Below are 23,762 nucleotides of genomic sequence, written 5' to 3'. Positions count from 1 at the left end.
GTCCTGCCTTCGTGGACATCGAACAAAGACAGAGGTCAAGAAATAAGGGCGTGGGTGCTGAGGGCATTGGCGGGAGAACATATTTGTCCCTCCAATTTTTTTTTAAGATTTTTAAAAAAGATTTTATTTATTTATTAGTGAGAGACACACACAGAGAGAGGCAGAGACATGGGCAGAGGGAGAAGCAGGCTCCATGCAGGGAACCTGATGTGGGACTTGATCCCATGACTCAGGATCATGCCCTGGGCCAAAGGCAGACGCTCAACCACTGAGCCACCCAGGCGTCCCTTTTTTAAAGATTTTATTTATTTATTCATGAGAGACACACAGAGAGAGAGGCAGAGACACAGGCAGAGGGAGAAGCAGCCTCCATGCAGGGAGCCCGACGTGGAACTCGATCCCAGGACCCCAGGATCACACCCTGGGCTGAAGGCAGGTGCTAAACCGCTGAGCCACCCGGGCTGCCCCTGCCCCTCCAATTCTGTGTTGTCTGGGCTAATAGCAACAAGTGTGCAGACCCCTGGCTTAGGCCAGTTGGATAAAAAGATAAAGACCCCTAATGTGAAGAAGATCCCACAAAATCCCATGGGATCCCACGAGACCCTCAGTTTGGGAAGGAAGCCAAGAGCAATTCAATCCCTGAAAATACAGGCACAAAACAGACTGGAGGCAGGTGGAAGGAGACATAAAGTAGAGCCTCTGACAGGTGACAACCTGTGACCCCGATGATTCCCAGATCCCACTCTTGAGACGTGTCCCAAATGCAGCCAAGTCTTCCGATGGCTGCGCATCCAGGTCTCTCTTTTCATTAATCTCCGAAGCCAGAAAATCCGTGGACCCACTCTCAACACGAAAATGCTAAAAGGTGTGCAACATCTCCTCTGTTAGGGCCCTGAGAGTTGAATTTTCTGGAACGATTCTTCATCTTTAGGCCAGTAATAACTCTGACTGGTTATTGAGTCTTTACTCCGTCTTTCCTAGGGATCGATTGAAGCGCTTTATATGCACGATCATTTTTAAGACACATCGATCCTGACAAGTGTGAATTTTAGGCCCATTTTATGAATGAAGTCAGTCCCTAGGGCCTGCCCTCTTCACCCCTGCATCCCCAGGACGAAGGATATTGAGATAGGCACTCCGGCGGTCTGCGAAGCCAGGGAATCTTCTCGTGTTTCTCACGAGTGAACGTTGGTTTGGTGCATTTCGGGGAGAATTTGCCACAAACGATTGCAATCTATGTGCATCATAAGATTGGGTTTTGTTTTCAGCTCTTTCATGAACTTTGTACTTGGGGCTCAATGTCTTTCAAGATTTTTTTTTTTTAAATTTAAAAACCATTATTGTAAAACATACCTTATATGCCAGTGTATAAACATACCTGTGCAACGTGAATAATAGTAATACATCACATGGGTGTCTACACCTGGGCCAGGAAATAATATGTTCCTAAAGCCCAGAACCTTCTTGTGGGTTTTCTGATTGAAATTCCCTCCCTACCTCTGCAGGTGACCGCTAACTGAATTCTCTGTTAATTAATTTTTTTCTTTTTCTTCTCTTCTCTTTAGTTTTCTTTTCTTCTCTTCTCTTCTTTCTCTTCTCTTCTCTTCTCTTCTCTTCTCTTCTCTTCTCTTCTCTTCTCTTCTCTTCTCTTCTCTTCTCTTCTCTTCTCCTCTCCTCTCCTCTCCTCTCCTCTCCTCTCCTCTCCTCTCCTCTCCTCTCCTCTCCTCTTCTCTTCTCTTCTCTTCTCTTCTCTTCTCTTCTCTTCTCTTCTCTTCTCTTCTTCTCTCCTCTTCTCTTTTCTTCTCTTCTTCTCCCTTCCTTCATTCCTCCTTTCTTTCTCCTTCCCTCCCTACGTCTTTCCTTCCTTTCTTTCTTCTTTTGTCTTTGCTTTTCCTTATTGCTTTATCACCTACAATCGTGTCTCTGAACAATGCATCTTTTAGTTTTAAATGTTTTTAAGCGTAGGTTAATTGCAACCTTACTGTTGTTCTCGCTTGCTTCTCTCACACCATTACTTTCTTGAGATTTATCCATCTCTTCATGCGCAGTGACTCATTGTCTTTCACAGCCACACACTGTGCTGTTGGGAGGTACTATTGTTTATTCATCCATTCTTCTATTGACGCCCATTTGGGTTGTTTCTTGCTCTCACTGACAACCATACTTTCCACATTCTGGGCAGAGTTCCTGTGCACAGGCACATGAGCTTCTCTAGGAGTGGAATGGCTGGATGTAAGTGTTTTCAGCCTATAACCCTTGTGGTTTTTCTTCTCCAGGGATGTTAGGAAAGCTGATGGATGGAGGCAGGACAATTAAATAAATGGCTTAAACTTGCCTGCTCTGGCATCAGGCTGCCTGGGTTCAAACTCTGGTGCTGCCACTCTTTGGCTGTGTGACCTTGGGCACCTCTCTGAGCCAAAATGTCCAGGTTTGCAAAACAGGTTGAACGACAAAGCTTAATTCACAAGGTTGCCTTGGGGATTATATGAATTAATGCTTGTTAAGGAAATGATTAGCACGGTGCTCCAAGACAAGAAGGGTTAGGGAAACATCACTCTTTGTATCTCCAGGTGAAGGGACGTTAAGGCAATGCTGCTGGAGTCTTTCCTCAGTCTCTTCTTCCTCCTCCCAGGAGGGACTTCTCCAATCTGGAACCTGGGAGAAGAAATGAGTCCAATGCCTCAGTCACTCTCGTTGGAAACCAGTCAGGCCATGGAAGGGTGTGTGGTGGTCTGTGTCTGCGTGTGGTAGGTTAAGGGGGACAAGCTCTGCCCTCAGGAGGAGGGGTCCGTGGGGTGCTGTTTGTAATTGGTGATCCCATCCAATTCATGGATCAAACATATGTGTTTGCTTTCTTGTATATGATCTAAAGCCTGTTCTATGGCCACGTCATCTGTGGTGGGGCTGCATTCTGGTCTCCCCCTCTCATCCTCTGCATCCTGCTGCTCAGGTGGCTCCAGGCCCTGGAGCAGGAAGGGAGGGGGCATCATTCATGGATCCCCAAGACATCAATGCTGAGTGCTCCATGGGCATACGTCAGCATAATGCAGAATGTGTTGGGAGCCTCCGAGCTTAAGATGCAGGTTGAGCTCCCTTATGGGCAGGACTGGAGCTGGGTTCTTCGGGTGGGTTCCGGCCCAAGTCCCATCTGGAAACACTCGAAAAGACCCAAATAATCTTCTTAGTTCATTTCATAACGTGAATGAGACAGTGTTGCCCACCGACAGTCAAGCTGATCTGAGGATTGAGGTTTCCCCTGCTATCGGGACATCCAGTTTTCAGAAAGGGCTGATGCCTTTCAGATTTGGCTGTCAGCTGAAGATCTGCAGTCCCGAAGTCACAGAGGGCAGTGTGGCACTGAGGACCACACAGAGCTCAAGCTGGCGTGTGTGTGTGTGTGTGTGTGTGTGTGTGTGTGTTCCGTATGAAGGGAAACAAATTAAAGCGGATGTCCAACACTTTGAATGTTTGTCGCTATGGAAAAGTATTATTGCTTTGATTCAAAGCAATAATTCTTTTACAAATAGTAGAGCTCCCTCGAGTTGCATGATTCAAACAGAGAGAGAGAGAGAGAGAGAGAGAGAGAGAGAAGGATGGAGCACAGAGCAAGATAGAAAGAGATGGGGAGAGCAGGGTAGTGGGTCCTCAAGGCCGCAGCGCTCCGAGCCTGCCTTTCCCTCCTGTTACATGCATTTCCCCTCATGATATTAACCAGATGAAAGAGTTATTTTCAAAGAGACCAAAAACATTTTGGGGGGAGACACAGATGGAGATCTGGGGTCGTACGTGCGGCATAAGCTCCCCCTGCCTTCCCCAAACCATTCTCCAGCATGTTCCTCCGGCGTCCGAAGGCAGGTCATCTCGGTGCAAACAGCTGTGGGGGCACATGCTGTCCTCCTTTCCTGCTGGGGGGCCCCGGGCTGTGGGGGTCCGGCTGGTGTTTTCCATCGCTGGTATTTCAGAGAGCAGCAGGTATCAGGATGGCTCCGCGGGAAAAGCTGTATTTCGGATCTGCCACCGGCTGGTGGGTGACAGTGCAGTTCCTTCTGTCGCTGGGGCCTCTCCGGCTCCTCTGTCCGAGTTCTGGCTCCAGGACTGGTCTCTTACCGTGTCCCCCTCTTTGGGGCCTGGGTGTGACTTGGGACCCAGGGCTGGGCCGCCAGTTTGAGTGTCCATGGGCTGCGCACCCCGTCCATCCTGGCCTCGGGGCCTGGGAGAGGCCAAGGACAAACCCCCGCAGGGAGTGTGGCCGGGTCGCATCACAGGCAGGTCCTCTGGGTGAGGCTTAGAGAGGTGTCTCTTAGGAGACACGAGAAATATTTCCATAGCTACAATCCCAGGTTTCTCAGTGTCCCTGCACTGTCCCCTGCTGCCCCTAGCCGCCTGGACCCCTCGCTCAGGACTCCGGCCCCTGACACCTGTCGCCCCTTATGGTACAGATGGGCCTGACTGCTCGTGCCGGGGAGCGGGGCAGGAAGGGCTGGGGCGCAGGCCGGGGGGGGGGCACCCAGGTGGGGGTGGCACTGGCCAGCTCTGCGGAGGACAGTCGCGAAGCCTTCCCCGGTGCCTGGTGACTCAGTCCTGGACAGCACGCTCTGTCACCCGCCGGGGGGCCATCTGCTCCCGGGGAGCCAGCCGCCTCTGCAAACCCGAGTGATAACAAGTGGTCGCAGTTTCCCCGTTGCTGCTGCAACAAATGATCGCAGATCGAGGCTTCAAATAACCCAAATGTATTCCTCTCGGTGCTGGGGGTCAGAAGTCGAAGATCAAGGTGTCAGCGGAGACACGGGAGTCGCCTTGCTCTGGAAGCTTCAGGGCAGCACGTTGCCTTGCCTTTTTGTGCATTCCTTGGCTCATGGCCCCTCCCCACCTTGCTCCTGCCATCGCATCCCTACTCCTCACTCCCACCGTCCTGCTTCCTTCTTAGCAGGATCCCTGTCGTCACTGGGGTCCACCTGAGTAGTCCGGGATAATCTCTAAGCACACCTGCAGGCCCTCTTTTACCATATTCTTGGGTTCCAGGGATCGGAACACGGACATCGTGGGGGGCATTATTGTGCCCACCACGCTCCCCCCGTTCCCCGGGGCTGCCGGGGGACAGAGCGATCCCCCTGCGGCCTGGCTTCGCAGGGCCTCCAGCTGTGCCAGCTGCCGAGGGGAGCCCAGGGGAGGAATCAGAATTCGCCCGGTGGTCTGACAAATAGATTCATAAAATGATTCACGGGAAAACTTACTCATGCGAAAATATGAGAAAAACACATTTTGAGGCTTTTTTGTTTTTTTGCTTGTTTGTTTTTTTAAGTAGGCTCCATGCCCAACGTGGAGCTCAACATGGGGCTTCAATTCAGGACCCTGAGATCAAGACTGGGCTGAGAGCAAGAGTCTGAGACAACCCACGTGCCCCAAGAATGACAGACACATCGCGACTGCGCACTGAATATTTTTGTTGAATGTAATAATAATTATGTGGAATCGGGACACTTCTGGAAAACAGCAGCGTATTTGGGGAGTGTGGATTGCTCATGACAAAAGCCCCTTTGGCCGGACGGTGTCCTTCCCTCTACATCAGGGTGCTGGGGCCGCACAACAGAATAGCACAGACTAGAGGGCTTGACACAATTTACTTTCTTGCACTTTTGAAGGCGGGATGTCCGAGATCAACGTGTCAGGGGTTGGTTCCTTCTCTTAAAGGCTCCCTCTTTGGCTTGCGGGTGCTCTGTGTCTCCACTGTCCGTCCACCTCTGGAGTCTCTTCCTCTTCGTATAAGGACACCAGTCATCATGGATTAGGGCCCCACCCTAATGGCATCATTTTAACTTAATCACCTTCTTTCCGGTGCTGAATTCTAAGTTTCTTACATTCTGAAGTACTAGGTACTAGGACTTCAACATGTGAATCTAGGGGGTGTACAATTCAGCCCTCAACACCCCCTCTGCCCAGATTCCTACCTTTGATCCCTCTTCATGGTCTTTTTTCAGGAGATTCATGGTTTAACTGGGTTTAGACATCAGGTAAACCCAGGGAAGGTTGTCCTATGAGGAACGAGGATTTATTAATCTCATTCATGAATAGGATACATATTTTCACTAAAAAAGGTTAGAATGCACTGAGACACTTGTAGTAGTGAAATAAAAAATATATTTAAAAAATCGTAAGTAGGGGCGCCTGGGTGGCTCAGTCCGTTAAGGATCTGCCTTTGACTCAGGTCATGACCCCGGGTGCTGGGATTGGGCCCCGCATCGGGCTCCCTGACTCTTCCTCTCCGTCTACTGCTCCCCTTGCTTGTGCTCTCACCTTCTTGCTCTCTCTCTCTCAAATAAATTTTAAAAAATCTTTTGAAAATTTTAACATTTAAAAAAATATCAATTAGGGGCTTTGCATTGCATGTGATCTGATTTAATTCTCATAACTCCTTGAGACAGGTCTCTTGTACAGACCAGGGAACTGAAGCCCAGAGAGATTATGGGACTCGGTGAAAGCCCCACAACTGGGAAGCGATGTCTCTACCGAACTTTGGAGCTTGCATTCTCGATCATTTCATGAGGCGGTGCTGCAGTTGTACTTTTCATCACCTCGCCCGATTCTTTTATTTTTTTTTTAAAGATTTTTAAATTTATTTATTCACGAGAGACACACAGAGAGGCAGAGACACAGGCAGAGGGAGAAGCAGGCTCCATGCAGGGAGCCTGATGCGGGACTCGATCCCAGGACCCCGGGATCATGCCCAGAGCCCAAGGCAGATGCTCAGCCACTGAGCCACCCAGTGCCTCCCCCACCTGATTCTGCCAACAATTTGGAGGGTTAGGCATTAGTATACCCTCATTACAGATGGAGAAACTGAGGCATAGGTTATCAAGTAGTCTGCGCAAGGTCGTTCACAGGAAACAAGCAGTGGAAATGGGGCACGAAGCCAAACTTACAACCCCCAAACTATAGTCACTATTTCCAGAATGCTGGTAGCTCCTGAAAGGGCTGTTGCCAGGTCAGTTCCCGTCGTGTTCCAGAGGCGGGCACGTCAGTAAGAGGATACGCTGGTTAACAGAAGCCAGAGACCAATCCTTTGTCATGAGACAGACGGAGAACTCCAGAATGGATCCGAAGCTCTGTGCCCTTCCAAAGTGTGGGCCGCAGACCATCAGCACCAGTATCACCCGGGAGCTTGTGGGAACTGCCCGACGTCATGACCCACGCTAGGCCCACTGGATCAGAATCTGCATTTTAACCAGATCCCCAGGTGAGCCTCGTGCACATGAAACACACACACACACACACACACACACACACTTATACCCCGTGTCATGGAACAAGCTGTGGTCATGCAAACTTCTCTTCCAGAGGCTCGGTGGCTGCCAGCATCAGGGTAGTGGTGTGGGCTGTGGGTTGGTGTTCTGTTTTGTTTTGTGGTAAATAGACTTTATTTTCCAGGGCAGTTTCAGGTGTGCAGCAAGGCAGGTGTGAGGGAAAGGGGCAGAGACCTCACTATACCCCCGGCCCTCACACACGCACAGCTCCCCCGTTATCAACCTCCCCACCAGACGGTACCTCCGCTGTGACTGCTGAGCCCACACTGGCCCATCGTAAGCCAGAGACCATAGTCTACGTCAGGGTTTGCTCTGGTTGTTGGACATTCTGTGGGTCTGGACAAGTGGATGGTTACTTGGACTCACCAGCCTCCCCAACTCTAAAATCCTATTCAACGGTTTGATCGACGCCTGCATATACCTGTCTAGTGAGCATCTCAACCTTCACGTGGCCTACAAGGCCTGCCACCACCCAAGGACGGTCCCCCCAGAGGCTTCTCCTCTCCCCAGTGCGACTCCTCCGGAGTTGTGCCAGTCATAGAGACACTACATGCCCACGCTGCTGCGCCAGAGAATCTCCTCGGCTTTGTCCTCAGGTATCTCAGAACCCCAAACGCTGTTGTCTTCCTTTAGCTGTTGTGTTAAAGGCACGTATCACCACGTCCCGTTTCCATAGATGCTGACTCAGTAGCTCTGAGATCGGGCCCAGGAACCTGCATTTTATCGAGGACCACACCTCCACCCTTCTGCCCTCACCCCCAATGGATTTTTTGATGACAGCTGTTCAAGGGTCATGTTTTGGGAATTGCATTTTTAAAAAATGCTATTTTGTGACTGTGGTTGGGGATTAGGGGTCCAAACTTGAGAAGCAGAAGAAGGTTAAAAAAAAGACTAGGGGATCCCTGGGTGGCTCAGCAGTTGAACACCTGCTTTCAGCTCAGGGCGTGATCCTGGAGTCCTGGGATCAAGTCTCGCGTCGGGCTCCCTGCATGGAGCTTGCTTCTCCCTTGGTCTGTGTCTCTCTCTGCCTTTCTCTCTCTTTCTCTCTGTGTCTCTCATGAATAAATAAATAAAATCTTAAAAAAAGAAAAAAAACTAGAGCAGGGTGCCTGAAAAGAAAAGAGGGTAGTATTCAGTCCTGCCACTTCCCTTCGTATTTATGAGCCTCCCTGGAGATTGTGATCAGTGGCCACTGGGACCAAATCACTGTTTTCAAGGTCAACTGCGGCCAAAGCATTTTGCCTTCTGTTTTCCTGCTGGTTTCTGACCAAAAAAAAAAAAAAAGAAAAAAGAAAAAAAGAACGCCTTATGATGAAGAGAGGATTTTTAAAACTCTCTCAGCCTAGCAGACCTGTGCCACACGGCTTCCTGGCCAACTTGAATGATAAAGTACAGCCAGTGATACCATCTTCAGCCAGGCTGTCCAGGAGAAAAAAGGCAATTTCATTGAAAATAAAAATCTACATCTTGAGTCAGAAGCGTGGTGGATCAATTTAAAGTTAAACGCCCTTTGTATTGGATTCATGAACTGTGAACTCTTCCTGTTTGAGACATTTTACAGGTTTGATCTAAACCTCAGGGCAGCACTCAAGATCCAGCATGATGTGAATGCAGAAAAAGAAAAAATCCACCTTGTCTTTTGGGGGTGGTGTGATGCTCATCTGTCTTCAGATTTCACAGGGTTGACCTTGGAGACCCAGTGGAGAAATCCCGGCAGGGGTGCCGAATGGCGAGCCCCCTGCCCTTGTGGCTGCTGTGTGTCCGTGTTCCAGGGCTCAAAGGGAGGGAGCTACGGTTATGTTCTCCTCTCTACGTGGATGGGTGAAAGCCATGTGAATGGATAACAATGGCTCTTCTAGAGGCTTCTATTTGGGGCTCCGGAGACCGTGCAGGAAAAGAAATAGAACAAGGGTGGTTGATGTTTTGAGTTGAGGCTGATGATAATGGAAGAACCGGCATCTGGAAGCGCCCCCATGTAGAGAGGAAGAGCACCCACATGACGTCAGCCCAGAGGAGATGCCCAAACGAGTCAAATGTCACATCACCAGAAGCTTGCCCCTTTAAGCACCAGCCTTTGTTTTGAAAACACACACGATGAACATCTTTCTAAAACTTTATCACACATTTCTGAGAAGTTCTTTATTGGAGAATATGGGATACAATTCAATGTGAGGGCAGAGAGGGCTGATAGAGACTGTCTAGCTCTAGCTGTGTGCCTGTTTTGCAATCGAGGAACGCAAGGCCCAGGAACACGGGGACCCTCACCCCAGGCCATATAACCCACGCACAGGGGAACCAGGCTCTGAGAAATATTTGGAGATTTATTTCTATTCCACAATCCCACTCTTTTTGCCCCTCTCTCTAAAATGCTATTATTTTCTTACGTACTATTATTTTTATTTTTTAAAAATAAATAATGGCAAAGAAAACTTACAGAGACTCTTTTCCCTTAGGTGCAAATCTAGTTTTCTGGAAGGTCGGCGGGAGGGCAGTGAGGATAAAGGCAAGCTGTCATTCAGACCCAAGTGTTTCTGTCTGCTTAAGTTTATTTCTGCTTTTCTGCACATTGCTTCCAGATAAGAGCTCGTGCCTGCTAGACTTTATCTCAATGTATCCACCACCCTCTCTTCTCCCCTTTGGTCTGGAACTGGCAGCTGTTTCCATTACTTGGGTTGGGAGCAGAGTTCTGCTCAAGATTTATCTCCCCAGCGTTCACATCTTGTTTCTTGTTTTCCTAACAAACAGGAGACCAAGTGTGGGAAGTACTTGCTTTGTGATTGCATTGCCCACCCGAGAAGTCATTGCACACATGGTTAAATAGCAGGAACAATCCATTCTATTCTTTCTTTATAGAAATCCCCTCGGGGTTTTGTGTTGTTGTTGTTGTTTTCCAGATTGGAGAAGATAAAAACTGCCTGCTTCATTTTTCCTAACCCAACAGAGTGCTAGCTTGTGAGAAAAATTAAGGCCTTCCAGAACACTTAAAATGGAACAGTGTTTTCTACTGCCGTATGAGACAATACATGGATTTCTTCTTTCCTTCTTTTTCTTTTCTTTTCTTTTCTTTTCTTTTCTTTTCTTTTCTTTTCTTTTCTTTTCTTTTCCTTTCCTTTCCTTTCCTTTCCTTTCCTTTCCTTTCCTTTCCTTTCCTTCCCTTCCCTTCCCTTCCCTTCCCTTCCCTTCCCTTCCCTTCCCTTCCCTTCCCTTCCCTTCCCTTCCCTTCCCTTCCCTTCCCTTCCCTTCCCTTCCCTTCCCTTTCCTTTCCTTTCCTTTCCTTTCCTTTCCTTTCCTTCTTTCTTCTTTTTTAACTAGGCCCCAGGCCCAGCAAGGAGCCCAACGTGGGCCTTGAACCCATACCCTTGAGATCAAGACCTGAGCTGAGATCAGGAGTCGGATGCTTAACTGACTGAACCACCCAGGTGCCCCAAGAATATATGGATTTTTTTGACAAGTGATTTTAAGACCCCCCTCCCCCCAATATTGTGATGTGATGAGTCTTTTAAAGACTATTTGTGATTCATTACTGTCTCGATGCTATTAATTTCTACTTCCTTATTTCCTTATGGTTTTGAACACAGCCTAGAAAAGACAAAAAAAGAAAAGAAAAGAAAAGAATCACTGCTTCCACCACTTAGACTTTTACTTAGAATTTATGTATTTTATTTACTTTTCTGTGGCAGTACGAAAATGAAATGTACGCTGAAGTACACAAAATGCACAGTCATAAGTGTAGAGCTTCATACAGTTTTATATACGTATGCACTCTTATAGCTACCCCTCAGATCAAGATGTAAAAAATCTGCAAAACTACAGAAAGTTTCCTTGTGCTCTTCCCTGCCCAAGTGTGCCCACCTACTAGACCTGACCACTACTATGATTTTTATCACAATCTGTTGGTTTTGCCTTCTTCTGGGCTTCATATCAGTGGAATCACACAGTTATTTCTCTTTTGTGTCTAGCTTCTTTCACCCCACGGGTCTGTGAGGCTACTGTGCTTGCGTCAGTAGATTTTTCTCTCTTAAATTGGGTTTAGCGTTTCATTATCTGACTATTTCAGAATTAATCCATTCTCCAGTTGATGGACATCTTGATTGTTTTCAATATGGGGTCATTACACATAAAACTGCTAAGAACACACTGGCATATGCCTTTCAGTTGGTACAAGAACTCATTTCCTTCTGGATACATACCAGGGAGTGGAATCGCTGGCTCATTGGGTAGGTGTTTGTTGGACTTTAGTAGTTGTTGCAAAATGGTTTTCTAAAATGACTGAGATCTCATCAACTATGTATAAGGGTTTCACGAGCTCGACATCTGTAGCGGTGCTTGATATCTAAGTCTTTTTAATTTTAGCCATCCTGGTGGGTGTGTCGTGGTAACTCATTGCGGCTTTAATTTTCCTGGAGAGTAATAATGTTGACCAATTTTTCATAAGCTTATAAGCCAATTGGATACTTTTTTTTTATGAGAAGAGGCTTTTTTTGGGTACATTTTTACTTTGGATTGATTGTCTTTTACTTACTGATTTGTAGTAGTTCTTTATATATTCTCGATATGACTCCTTCCCTGTTTTATATATTACAAATATTTTCTCCCATTCTATGGCTTGTCTGTTTTCTGTACTATACTGAAACATAGAAGTTATTAATTTTATTGAGACCCAATTTATCAAAAAGCATTTTTTTTTTTACTTTCATAGTTGCATTTTGTGGACCGTTGAAGAAATCTTTGCCTATGCATAGGTCAAGAAAAAAATATTCTTCTATGTTTCTTCTAGAAGCTTGATAATTTACCTTCCACATTGGTATCCTCTCAAACTAACTTATGAGTGTGACCTGAGGTAGGGGGCAGGGTTCATTCCTTTCCCTCCCCAACCATATAAATATTCGATTGTTCCAGCACTATTTATTGCAAAGGCCATCCTTTCTCACCGTGATATGGTGGCCCTTTTGTCATACAGCAAGTGACAACATATGTGTGGATCTATTTCTGGATAGAGGAACTCTACTATTAGTATATTCACTGCAGATGTTTGTAGTGGATACAGCATTGAATGGGCATCAGAAGCCCCGGCTTCCAGGTCAGCATCTCCAGGGAGAGCTGGGAGACTCGGAATTAGAGAACACGTAGGCCAGCCACCCAAAACTCGCACCTGACTTCCTGTCCCCCATCCTCTATGGCCAGCAAGTGGCCACCTTCCTTCTTCAGTGCTACTTACACCATGAGGGCTGCTAGATGTAGACCTATTCAGCTACCCGATGGCCACCAGTTTCTTCCTCTTGGTAATTTGGCTTGAGAGTAACAGAGGTGACTAATTTGCACTGAGAGACCCTACAGAATAAACTTTGTGGCTCAATGAGGGGATGCCAAGGCCAAGTTTCATTTAAGTGAGAAGGTGCAGAAATTGTCCAATGAGCAAGCCAGCTGGCTGAGCAAGAGCGTGGGGGGGAAGAATGGAAGCGAAGCACAAAGAGGAATGGTGGAGATACCAGATGAGAGGGCAACACAGAAAGGTTGCCTGAGAGCTCTGTGAGAGACTCTTCTTAATCAATCTTCCAACGGCTGCTGGAGAGAGAACAGGAAAGATGAACAGAGGGGGGTGTATGCAATCAAAACACTGACTCATCCTGAAGACACTGTGGAGTGCTTTTTATAATTAAACAGAAATCACATCCAGATCTATTTCAACGATTTTCTTTTCTTCTTAGACCCCCAAGTGGCTTTGAAGTGCGTTTTACACAAGATCTCACAGAAGGTGAGTCCATTGCTGCAATGCTGGGAAAACCCTGCTCTTGCAACTGTCCCTTCCTCTCACCCCTGCACTGGCGCCAAGATGGAGCTGCTATGCCTGGGTGAGGTGTGAACCCAGCAACTTCCATTTCCCATAGGCTGTGAATCTTTGTTAGGAGGTCTTATTTTTATTCAAGCTAGTTTGGATATTTCTTGCAACCAAACAAATTCTGACTAGATCCCTTGATGTTTTTGTTATTTCTGTTTTCCCACAACAGAAGTATCCTGGAGAGAGATGTTGGCCACCATAAGTGGAACTTGCCACAGAAGTTGGACACACACACGACTGGGCACAAAGCAGGGGAAGAGCAGCAAGAGGTAGCTTCATTTTGGGCTGTGGCATTCCCAGGATTGCACAAAGGGGATAAAATAACCAATAGTGCCTAGAACATACTTTTTTTCCCTACTGAAAACCAGGTATTATTGTTCATTTGTGAGATTGTAGTGATAATGTGCTCCCTAAAACCTGAAGAAGTGGCTGCCCTTAGTGTTTATCTAATCAAATCCACATACAAGAGGGTCATTGTCGTGTCTGAGAGTAAAGTGGGAAACTATAAATAAGGGCTCAAAGAATTTGGGAACAGCTGAACCTCCAACTCCAGGGTGGTTTGTCATTCGAAAAAGGAAGTCTAATCAATCTCATCGTGTCCTGTTTGGATAAAGGGTAGATGAACAGGAAAGGACTACTGGTGCCTGGAGAGGAGCTCTCTGCTGGTACAGGGACCATGGCCTAGAAGAACATCTCTGTGACCATCCGTCACCTTCCTTTGATCTGATGCCACACTCTCAGCTCACTTCTGATCACCAGTTGCCAAGATGTCTTCCAGCATTTTGTGCTGAGGAATGCCATGCCTCAGAAACAAGTAGGAGTAGTGTAGCCCCCAGCAGAGATAACTCTCACTGCCAAGTAATACATTTCTAGCTTGGTTTATGACCTTCAGTGGTAAATGTCAGCACTCTTGTTTTCAACCAGCTCTGGTGCCCTAACAATACTAAGAGCAAGATTCTGGTCAGCTTTTTCCTGCAAATCAACTACATGGCTGTCCCTAGGTTACTCTATATCGGCATGGAAGTTTATTTGAAAAAATGTCTCACCATTGCCGCAAAATTATTTTGTGGACTCCAATTTCTAAAGTCACTTACAAGACCTTTGCAGCGGGTACTTAAATGCATTTGCACTGGAAGGCGCTCACGTCTTCGGAATTTTCAGCATTTCGGGGTTTTGGTAGCTCGGGTAGGAACAGAAATAAAACACGAGAAATAAGGTCATGTATTAGTTTGCTAGGGCTGCCATAATAAAATACCATGAACCTGGGGGCTTAAACAATAAAAATTCATTTTCTTACAGTTCTGGAGGCCGGAAATCCAAGAGCAAGGGCCAGAAGGATTAGTTTCCTTTGAGGCTTCTCTTCTTGGCTTGTAGACGGCTACCTTCTCCCTGTGTCCTCATGTGATTGACCCCTGTGTGCATGTACCCCTTCCTCTTCTTAAGGTCATCAGTCACATTGGACTAGGGCCTCACCTAACAGCCTCATTTTAACTGAATCACCTCTTTAAGACAATATCTCCACATATAGTTACATTCTGAGGTATTGGGGTTGGGACTTTCCAACCTATGGATTTGGGAAGATAAAATTCAGCCCATAAAATGTGGTGAAATCGGCCATGTTGAGGCACCAAGTCTTCTTGACTAATCCTATCGTTTTGGTGAGTTAGAGTAAGGAAGAACTGCTGGGGATTGGTAGGCTCACCCCATGTCAGCACCCAGACGGGGCAGGCAAGGTTAGCTCACCTGTTGTAGAATGTTTCCCAACAGAGCCTGTTCTTATGGAAAGCGTTATCAAAATGCAACTTGTAATTTTTGTGTTTTATGGACAGATGCACAGCTAACCTGAGCCTTCATTGTTTTCATCTCAAAACCAGTGGATAGGTGATGAACATTAATATCCTAAGCAGCGCAGGGGCATTGGTCTGGGTTTGGCGTAATGGTTGTTGTTTAAAGAGAAGGACTTTTCTGTGGGGAATGGTCAGTCAGCAGGCCCCAAAAGGGAGATTAGCGCTTCGTGGGCTGAGGCGTAGCTTCCCAGAATTCTGGGGATTTTGCCAGAGTCCAGCTGGTTCTCGGACAGGGCTTTAGACTTCATGGGGGGGCCTATCAAAGGTCCCTCCTCTAACTGCTGGGTGGCCTGAGTCAACTTGCTCTCTGCCAATAATCTCAGCTCCAGATTTATAAATGATGAAAGGAAGCAGTTGAGTCCAAACTAGCTAAAACATAATCTCTGTTGCCCTAGCAATGGCTCCAGGGGCTCTGACAATGGGCTGTGTTTTTCTGAGCATAATTTATTTTACATGCTGCTGCCAGCTGCCAGGAGAGGGTGGGTGTGAAGAGGGTTGTAAATAAATTGAGATTTGCAAGGAGAAATCGCCTCATAGAAGAGTTAGAATGGCCAATGCATTCGTTCATTTATTTATTGAGCATCTACTAGGGTTAGGTACTGTGAGTGGAGTCAGGGGTACACTTCTGATTAAAATTGACAAAAATCCCTGCTCCCATGGGGCTTTCACTCTATTGGGCAGAGACTGATAATAAATAAAACCATTATGTAAAATCCATCTTATGTCAGATGATGATGTATAGTTAGAGATAAAGGAGGCAGGAAAGGGAAATGGGAAGTGTCCCAGTTGGCTGGCAGCTTCACAGTTGTAAAGGGCGCCCAGAGAAGGCTCCACAGAGAACATGACATTTGTGCAAAGTCTTGAAGAAAGCAAGGAAGGAAGCTATAGAGCTATTTGGGGGAAGAATGTTCCAGGAAGAGGGGATGCCTAGGCCATGACCTGAGACACAAGCAGGAAAAGCAAGGAAACCAGGGTGGCTAAGTGGAGAGAGGGGTGGGACCACGGGAGATGAGGTGGAGGGGCAGGGCTAGGGAGGTGCATCACACGGGGCTTTGTGGGACATTGTGAGGACTATAACTTTCCCTTTGAGTGAGATGAGAAGCTGATGCAGGTTTTCCTTCCCCCTTAGCCTTATGGTGGTGTAATTGACAAATAACCTTGTGAGATCTTTCAAAACAACAACAACAACAAAAAACACACAAAATTATGAGATAATGAAAGCACACAACATGTTTGATATGTATACATCATGAAAGGGTTCCCCCTTCCAGTGAACACATCCTTCAAGGTCACCTGCAGCCATTATGGAAAACAGTACGGAGGTTTCTCAAGAAATTAAAAATAGGAATGCCGAGTGATCCAGAAGTCCCACTTCTGGGTATTTATCCAAAGGAAATAAAAGAATCTTCTGGAAGAGATAGCCCATGTTCATAGTGGCATTTTTCTTAGTAGCCAAGATATGGAAACAACTGAAGGTTTTGAGCAAGAGTGGCACAACCTGAAAACTTTTAAAAGGGTTGAGAACAATTCCAAGGGAGGCAAGCATGGAACCAGGGAGATCAGTAAAGAAACTACCATGATAATCCAGGCAAGAGATTGTGGTGGCTTGGGCCAAGGTGGTAGCAGTGGACTGGTGAGAAGCAGTTGGGTTCTGGATATGTTTTGGAAGTAGACTCATTAGGATTGGCTGACAGCTTGGATGTGTGATATGAGCGGAAGAGAGGAAACAAGGTTGACTTCAAGGTTTTAGACTCATGATAATGAAAAATCTAGTGCCAAGGGGATGAGGAGTATTATCAGGAGGTGTTTCTAATCAAATGGATACACTTTGGAGTGTCTGATACTCAAGCATCATCCTTGACTCCTCTATGATTACTGATGGATAGAAAATGCTAAAACCCTCCGTTCTCGCTTCAAAGTAACGGACACCTCTAACTCTCTCATTCATTCATTCCACTCATTCAACCATACCTCAGGTGTCAACCAGGAACTCCTTATTCCTTGAGATCTACATGAGATTTATTTGAACACCACCATTCTATGGTATGTGCAAGTCCATCGGTCTTGCAGGGATTTCCATCAACTGACAGGGGGACTCTGGTTCTTCTGGCCTCTTCTGAATTCTGGCTACCAGCTGCTACCTGATTGTGCTCTGTGCTACGCATGATGGATGTCCCACACCCTATGACGATTGGGGATGGGACACCTGTTTCTTCATCTTTTCCAGGAGTAAGAATAATTTCCCCCATTGTCTTCTGCATAGCAGTTCAGTGGACATTTTATGGTGGCTTATGCTTGGCTTTCATCTCAAGATCTTATCCTAGAACTATGACATACTATCCTATGTCCTTAGATTAATCTGAAAGGTTCTAGGCGGAACTTGTCTATTTTCTAGAGATTCTTCTGGCTGCTGGTTGGAGAACAGAAGGAAGGTAGATGAACGTGTACAGAAGCCATGCCCCTTGCTGACAAATAACCTTGTCCCACTGTGTGGTTGTCTGTACTTGCATCGTGCCACACTCTGTTAAAGATACTCCATGCTACTGTTGCTTGGGCTCCAATTATACCCTTCAGCCAGGTAGCTTCTATGGCTTTTCCGTTGCTCTCTTTAACCCTGGGACCCAATTTGGAACAGAGAGGGAGCCAAGTTACCACCACCATGCTCTAAACAGCCACTCTTCATCTCGAGTCACTACAGGTGCTTTACTTGGTTTTATCTAGCATCTTCCTCTGGTGGTCAATATTTGGAAGATCCACCCCACCAATTTGCCAAATGTCCCAGACATATCAGGCTATCTTTTGGACTCCAGCTGGAACCTATAAGTCTTATGAATAAGTTCCTTCATTACACTTTGACCTCAATGACATTTATATAGGTCTTGAGTCAAATTACTTTTTTTTTTCAAATTACTTTTGTGTAGAAAGAATATCCGTACTCTGAGATGACTGTGGTCATAGTTAAATAAACTATGTGTGTGACAATTTGTTGTGTCTCTTAGCCTCCATACTCAAATCGATACCCTGAAAAAGTCATTTCTAAGTGTCCTGGTGTTGCCAGTGAAAGAAGCTAGAATATTCTTGAGATTGTGCACCACTCAGCCAGTTAGGCAGATCCCTGAAGACAAAAGGTCTACTCCAGTCCTTGCTCTGTTCGTTTGTGGGCAATGTGGAGAGTCAGAAGTATGCTTCTGGTTGGAGTACACTGACACCCAGCAAAGATTTGGCCAGGCTTTGTCAGACAGGAGACTTTTGTGTCAAAACCAGGGGAAAAGTGCCATTATAGTTATTAAAATATAAAGCATTTTCCATTAGAACCATCTATTACTTATAAAATGAAATAGGGGTAGGAGTAATAAATGAGTGACAACGTAAACTTGCAAGCAGCAAAAATTTTATTACAGTGTTATATTTTTTATATAACATAACATAATACATTATTAATGTGAGATTTTGATTGATCATAAGTTTTTTTTCTGCCTCACTTTTCTGCAAATTTATTAGTGTCTCAAAATTTGTACTTTTAGTAACTTTATTTTTTAATTGATATAATTGAAAGACATCAGCTGCTCTTGACAAATTGCAAGATTGCAACAAATTTTTCATCATTTTCAATTTTGAGAAGGTTTTTTTTTCTGTCGACATTACTGTTGTTGGAGCTATTAAGATTATAGTTCAAACAACGCTGGCCTGCATTCTGATAATTCTTTCAAACTATAATTTTTAGTACATCTAGAGCTAATGATTCTCACAGAACAATTTTTCTAAAAGGATTTAACCTTTCATATAAATCTGCTTTGCATAAGTCTGAGTTTAATTTTCAGTATAAATTTATACAATAACATTTTAATGTTTCTTCTGATGGTTCCTGTAGCGTGTGGGGGTGTAGTGAAGGAAACTATGAGTGGCTTAGTTTTTTTTTTTTTTTTTTAAGATTTTATTTATTTTTTGACAGAGAGAGAGAAAGAGCACAAGCAGGGGAAGCAGCAGGATTTTGGTTGATTGGGGAGCCCCATTCAGGGCTCCATCCCAGGACCCTGAGACCATGACCAGAGCTGAGGGCAGATGCTCAACCCACTGAGCCACCCAGGCTCCTCTAAGGGTGGCTTCGTGATGCAGGCATAATTCAAAATGCCTGTTCTGCTTCAACACAGCAGAAGTTCCCTTTAAAATTATCTTCCTCATTAATAATAGGCTCGTCCGAAGCTTGATCTGAAACTAGTGCTGTTTTCTATCAAATGTGACCATCTTTACATTTTAATTCCTAAGCCCGCAGATATTTGCTTTGTGATGTTCCATCAGTTTTCAAAACTGGAGTTTCTTTGAAGAATTCTGATAACGTGGTTATCTTCATTGCAAATCCACGTGTATGCTTCTGTTTTGTAATAATTCACTGGCAAAGGTCACTGCCTGAGAGTCAGCACGGCCGGTCCTGGGGCTCAGGCCCGAAAGTTAGAATCTGTGCTGCCGCTGCAGGGGTGGACTCTGGGGAGGGACAGGCGAGCTGCCTCCCAGCAAGGGTCTCATCGTTGTCACCGGGCAGAGCCCTGCTTCCTCCTGCAGCCACGGCCACGTGCACTGGGGTTACCGCCACTGCTGCTCTGCCTCAGTGACAGCGACCCACCTGTGGCCAGCTCTCAGCCCTGCTAGTCTGGAGGCGGCCTCCACGCCGCCCTCAGGTAGGTGCATGCACACTCTGCAGGCTGCCAGGCCCAGGGCTCAGGAGCCCAGCTGCCTCCCATACCTGTGAGCCAGAGTGGCTCCCAGGGTATCTCTGTGGCTCACAGGCAGGCTCCAGTTCCCTGTTGGGTTTCACCTAGAAAGCAGAAGTTCAGGGTTAAAATTATTAGGAATTTCAAGACAGTGAGGGCAGAGCATTAAATTAAGAGTGGGATCTTTAAAAAAAAAAAAAAAAAGAATGGGATCTTTCTGAGAGTGGGTCCTGTCTGACTGCGCAAGTTGCATGCCTGTCAAACCGGCCCTGGTTTATGTCATATGACATAAAGCAACTCTGTGCTGCAAGGTGACTACAGGGCGTAGGGAGACTGGATGGCCAAAGGTAGCCCATGCTTAAGATGTCTACAGCAGAGCTCTTCACCTCCTCCGGCCTCTAATCCCACCCCACCTGTTTCCTCAACTTGGTAAATGGCTACTCCATTTTCCTAGCTGCCCAGGCCCACATTTTGGTGTTAAATGCCTCTCTTCTCTCTTACACTATTCGACTGGCTCTTCCTTTACAGTGTATCCTGCTCCGCTCTGGTGCTTGGGGCTCTGCAATAGCCTCTGCCCTGGTTCCCATGCTTCTATCCTTACCTTCTAATGTCCACTCTTTTTTATTTTTCTAAATTTATATATTTATTTGAGGGGAGGAGAGGCAGACAGAGAGAGAGAGAGAATCCTGAACTAGACTCCCCGCTGAGTGCAGAGTCCACAGGGGGCTCAATCCCAGGACCCTGAGAGTAGACCAGAGCCTGCTGCTTACCCCACTGAGCCACACAGGTGCCCCCCTAATGTCCATTCTTAACACATCAGCTGGAAAGATCTTTAGAAAACATTCAATGGGTCATGTTATTCACCTGGTCAAAGTTTGATGGTTTCCCATCCTATTTAGATGAAAACCCACTGGCCCACAAAGCTCCCTGTTCACCTTTGACATTACAACCTCCTCCAGCCACACCTCCTCTTTGTGGTCCCTCCAAGGAGCCAAGCATCTACTGCACTTGCACTCGCTCCTCACGCTGGGAAATGCTCCTGCCCCAGGATACAGCCCCGTCAGCAATTTCACTTCCTCTGGGGTTTTGCTCAAGCATCTTCTCAGAGGACTTTCCCTGACACTCTGTTAAAGGAGACCCCCTTCTAGCATCTCCATCTCTGTACTGTGTTTTTCCCATAATGCTTATCATCATCAGGCATCCTAAATATTGACTTTGGTTTGTTTGTGGTCTGTCTCCCCCTCCTAGAATATAAGATCGAAGGGGACAAGACTTATGTTTTGTTCACTCTCTTCTCAGCACCTAGAATTGGACTTGGCCCAGAGTAGTCACTCAGTAAACACTTACGAGATAGATGAGTGAGTAGGACCTTGGAAGCTTGGCTGGTTTTGTTAAGGGCACCCTGATTTCTAGGCAGGATGATGAGGGTTAAGCATGAGCACTGTAATTGTAGGCTGGGGAGGTGGTTCTTAAAATGTGGTCTGTGGACCCACGGGGGTCCCAGAGACTCCTCTTCACTGAATTAACATTTGGACTGATAGTTCAAAAACAATGGTGAGTGAAGCCGCAAAGCTGCAGTACATGTGGAAGCAGTGGCACCAAACTGTACCATCATGCACTCGTCTAGACAGAATGACCAGTTCACTTAAGAATGTTCTCGATGTGAAAACTAACTACACCAAATGTCAACCCCTTGAGTCAATAGCATTTTAACGTTTGGTCTGGTGAATGGGAGTATGCACCAAGCCCCTTTGCTGTATATACCAAAGGATAGTGGTGGTCTCAAAGAAAAGCCCTTGTGCGATGGTACAAGATGAACCACCCATGATCCTTAGGGGTAGTTTTAAAAAAATTTTATTTATTTATTCATTACAAAGAATAAGTGGGCAGAGACACAGGCAGAAGGCGAAGCAGCTCCATGCCAGGAGCCTGATGTGGGACTCGATCCTGGGACTCCAGGATCACGCCCTGGGCCGAAGGCAGGTGCTAAACTGCTGAGCCACCCAGGGATCCCCCTTAGGGGTAGTTTTTAAGAGAAGAACTGACTTGGAAACTGTGGTTATTTAGATTTGAATGTTTGCTTTTTTTTTTTTTCCAGAAAATGAATGAAAAGAGGCTGTCACTTCGAGAGGAACAACGTATCTGTTGCCAATGATAAAAACTTGAGCTTTCAAGGGAAAATTAGAAACTCGGGAAAACTTGTCTTCACTGCAGTGAGTTTGACAGCTTTCCAATACTTGCAAGACTTTTTGATACGATCCGCGGTGTATTATTGAAATATATATATAAAATGTGTCAATATTTGAGAGATCTGTGTAACTCAGTGAACCAATATTTTCCAAATGACCAATGCATGCCTGTTATAAAACTATGCATGGAAAAAGAGCATTCACGCTATAAGAGGAACCATGGGATTTTAAAATAACAGGGTATGAAAAATTCATTAATCTGGTTTCAGATTCCACACTGCAACTAACTTTTCAGAAACTATCACTTGTCAAGTTTTCATGTGGTATCAAGGAAATACCCACCATTATCTATCTGAAAAGGTTACTAAAATATTTCCCCCTTTTCCAATTATATATTTTTGCAAAGGTGGATTTTCTTTATATACTTAAACTGAAAAAACATAACTCAACATATTAAATGCAGCAAGCAGATATGAGAATCCAGCTTTTATTAAGTGTGACATAAAACAGATGGATGCGCAGAAATATCAAGTAATGACACCTTTCTTACTAATTTGTTTTAGAAAACACTGTTATTTCTTTAAATGGCTTTATTAAGGTATAATTGAGATACAATAAAACACCCATGTTTAAGTTCTACAATTTGCTGAGTTTGACATGTGAATACATCTGTGAAACCATCACCCCAAATCAAGGTAATAAATATAACCATGTTCCCAAAAGTGTTCCTTCTTAAAGCCCTCCTACCCTCCCTCCCTTTCCTACCTCCCTCATTTCTAGGCAACCAGTGATCTTTCTGTCACTCTATTTTAGTTTGCATTTTCTAGAATTTTATATAAATGGAATCAAAGACTTGGTGCACTTTTTTTTTATATCTTGGTTCTTTTCACAAGATAATTATCTCGAGATTCACCTATTTTTTTAAAAAAATTATTTATTTATTCATGAGAGACACAGAGAGAGGCAGAGACACAGGCAGAGGGAGAAGCAGGCTCCCTGAGGGGAGCCTGATGTGGGACTCGATCCCATGGCCCCCTGGATCGTGACCTGAGCTGAAGGCAGATGCTCAACCCCTGAGCCACCCAAGTGCCCCTTCACCTATGTTTTTGCATGTATCAAAACCTCATTCATTCTTATGGTTGAGTATTCTAGTGTGTGGATATAGCATAATTTGCAGCTCCCTTCACCTATGGCTGTGGTCTAAATGCATGTGGCCCCACCTCTCCACCCCAATTCATATGTTAAAAACCTAATCCCCAAGGTGATGTCACCAGGAGGTGGGGTCTTCAGGAGGTGATTAGATCATGGGGACTGAGATATTGGGGAATTAGTGCCTTTACAGAAAAGATCCCAGAGAGTGTGCTTGCCCCTTCCACCACATGAAGATAGAATGACAAGTCTGCATCCAGGAAGGGAGCCCTCCCCTCATCATGCCGACACTCTGATCACAGACTTTCAGTCTTTGGAAGTATAACAGATAAATACATTTCCACTGTTTATAAACTACTCACTCTATGTTTTTTGCTTATAGCAAAAGATGGACTAAGAGACTTGCTGAATGGCACTGGGATTGTGAACATCCATATATAAGTCTATGGATGGACATCAGCTTTCATATCTCTTTGGTAAATACCGAGGAGAGAAATGGTTGGGCCAAGAGCTAGGTGTCTGCTTAACATTTTAAGAAATTGCCAAAGAGTTTCCCCAAGTGCAGAGTCTGCAACTTACAATAGTTTGACTCAACATTTTTCAACTTTACAATGCTCCAAAAGCGTTACGCATTCAGTAGAAATCAACCTTTGATTTTTGAATTTTGATCTTTTCTCAGGGCTGGTGATATGTGGTACATACTCTTCCTGATGTGGGACAGTGACAGG

At 45.6% G+C, this 23,762-nt stretch overlaps 1 long non-coding RNA gene across 2 annotated transcripts in view; it reads left to right on the top strand.

Moving 5' to 3' along the window:
• LOC144282946 (uncharacterized) overlaps positions 1 to 23,762 on the top strand; it is a 53,001-nt gene that overhangs the window by 18,468 nt on the left and 10,771 nt on the right. Inside the window, exon 3 of one of the 2 annotated variants that reach the window (XR_013351352.1) lies at positions 21,795 to 21,909. This is a non-coding gene — a long non-coding RNA (uncharacterized LOC144282946). Of the gene's footprint in view, positions 1 to 21,794; positions 22,439 to 23,762 lie in introns of those variants that run through there. The other variant, XR_013351351.1, reaches the window with a different exon arrangement.

This window comes from Canis aureus, chromosome 14, assembly GCF_053574225.1.
Source record: "Canis aureus isolate CA01 chromosome 14, VMU_Caureus_v.1.0, whole genome shotgun sequence".
In the NCBI taxonomy this organism is placed as follows: Eukaryota; Metazoa; Chordata; class Mammalia; order Carnivora; family Canidae; genus Canis; species Canis aureus.
This window is presented reverse-complemented; position numbering and strand designations above follow the sequence as displayed.